At 30.0% G+C, this 2,500-nt stretch overlaps 1 protein-coding gene across 1 annotated transcript in view; it reads right to left on the bottom strand.

Moving 5' to 3' along the window:
* LOC137622490 (junctional adhesion molecule 2A-like) overlaps window positions 1–2,500 on the bottom strand; it is a 452,367-nt gene that overhangs the window by 65,538 nt on the left and 384,329 nt on the right. The gene's annotated exons all lie outside the window — the stretch shown is intronic.

Here is a 2,500-nt window from a genome sequence, read left to right on the forward strand (position 1 = left end):
AAGTCCCGATATTTATTGGACTTTTCACATTCGGCTTGTTAGGAGTATCTCCTGATCATGGTCATTTTAGATGTCTTTACTATGGTCTTTGATTTCTCTAGAATTTTGATTTAAAACAATATTACGAGCTTCCATGAAGCGTAATGAAGAACACAACGTATAGACAAAGATAGGACTTTCAAGTCATAGAACAGGTTGATTAGCTTCGTTAATAATACATGTAATAAGATTATTATAGAATTTAAAAGCGAAGCGAATATAATTCTTCTACCACTACGCAGTTCAGTAAAGAAAAAAAAAAAACAATGCGTATGCTGATATTGATAAATGATTAGTTCGTAATATTTATACAGGGGAGGCATTGAAGACAGCAATGTAATTTTCCTTAGGGATAAAAGAATAGACATTTCATGTTTAAACTGAGTTCAGAAGCTGAGGATTTTTTCGGGAAGTGCGCGTGAAGTATAATAACAGGATTTTTATTTTTTTTTAATTTAGAGAATTTTCTACTGCACGACACCCTCTCTCTCTCTCTCTCTCTCTCTCTCTCTCTCTCTCTCTCTCTCTCTCTCTCTCTCTCTCTCTCTCTCTCTATATATATATATATATATATATATGTGTGTGTGTGTGTGTGTGTGCGTGTGGTTGTGTGAATAAGAGCAGAGGACCTTGATCTTCAACCAATTGAACGTATCTTTCTTTTTCATAGAAAGTTAATTTTAGGTTTTTTACCATTACGATTTGCCACGATGGAAAGCATCCAGATATTGTAGGTAGAGATTAAGTTTATGATAAATCAAGTACTAACAAATATTTTCTGGAGAACTTTGTAATACAATATACCTAAGGTCTTTTAATTTGCTAATGATTAAGCAACAAGTTTATAATTTCGGTCAACCCATAAGGGGGTTATTGCCATTAGTGAAGTGCACCATAGGCGTTAATTAGTTTCTTTGTAGTGCTCCCTAGCCCCTAGCTCCATTTGCTTTACATCCGTTATTGCTTTGTTTCCTCCGTTTTGCTGTCCAACAGAGACAATTGGTGAAATCTAACCGAGACCCTTTGCATCAATAGTCGTAGATGATAATGATGATGATACACACGCACACGAAACACACAAACACACACACACACACACACACATATATATATATATATATATATATATATATATATATATATATATATTTATATATATATATATATTTATATATATATATATATATATATATATATATATATATATATATATATATATATATATATATATGTAGATGCTGTCTGAGCAAAGATCATACAGTAAATTTAGCCTTATTGGATGCGTCGTAAACGTTATAGAGGCTGTTTAAGCGAAAATCTGACATTAATTTCAGCCTATCTTCTTTTCTTCAGCTCATAGTGTAACTTTAGGGTTTTACAGTATTTGCATTTAGGTACTGAATGGGCTGTCAGGCACCAGTGAGGCTGTTTAGCCCAAATTCATAAACGCATTTTTTTTTTATCTTTATGTAATATTAAGTACAGTATATTCTTCTCCGACGAATGGTAAAGCCACAATGATTTTATTTCATTAATGTAAATATAATTATATTTTTATGTGACGAATATTAGAGCAATTAACCATTTATTTTTGAGCCTTGGTTATCTTTGCTAACATTACTGATACCACCTGTTTTTTTATGCTGTATGTGTCATTTATTGTTAGTTAATTCCACAATTTATTTCCAATTTTGAGTATTTTCTTTGATATCTGACGCTTTCCCAAAGCTGTTCCGGGATTTCTCAAAAGGTCATACTTTAATATGAAGATGCTTAAAGATATGAGAGGTAAAAAAAATCACGATAAACTAAATTGTACTTTGGGGAAATCAATTCGAGGCTAGTAGCATTTCTTTTGATGTGAAATGTAAATGAGATTAGTAATGCTAAATAGTTGAGTGACATTTAATCAAACTGGTGAATGACACTAATCTGAATCTTTCACGAACTTTGAGAAAAGAAGGAAAATAAGAATCTGAGTCAATTAATTAACGATCACCATAATTGTTACCAAAAAGCGAGTTTGTGGATTCACCTTTTCAACATTCATTACGCTAGTATTTTGCATGGCACCATAAACAGTATAAAACTACACATTTTCAATAAAAAAATGTATCAGTTGATAATAGGTAATACAAATTTTCAGTAAAAATTGTAGCTTTTGATACTAGATACTACAAATTTTTCTATAAAAAATGTATCATTTGGTAATAGATACTACATATTTTTCAATAAAAATTGTATCACTTGATAATAGATACTACATATTTTTCAATAAAAAATTGTATCATTTGATAATAGATACTACACATTTTTCAATAAAAAATTGTATCATTTGATAATAGATACTACAATCTTTCAATGAAAAATTGTAGCAATTGATAATAGATAGGGTACTACAATTTTTTTTCATTAAAAACTTTCTTCATTTTATTATAGATACTACAGCTTTTTCAAAAAA

This window comes from Palaemon carinicauda, chromosome 2 (genome assembly GCF_036898095.1).
Source record: "Palaemon carinicauda isolate YSFRI2023 chromosome 2, ASM3689809v2, whole genome shotgun sequence".
Taxonomy (NCBI): Eukaryota; Metazoa; Arthropoda; class Malacostraca; order Decapoda; family Palaemonidae; genus Palaemon; species Palaemon carinicauda.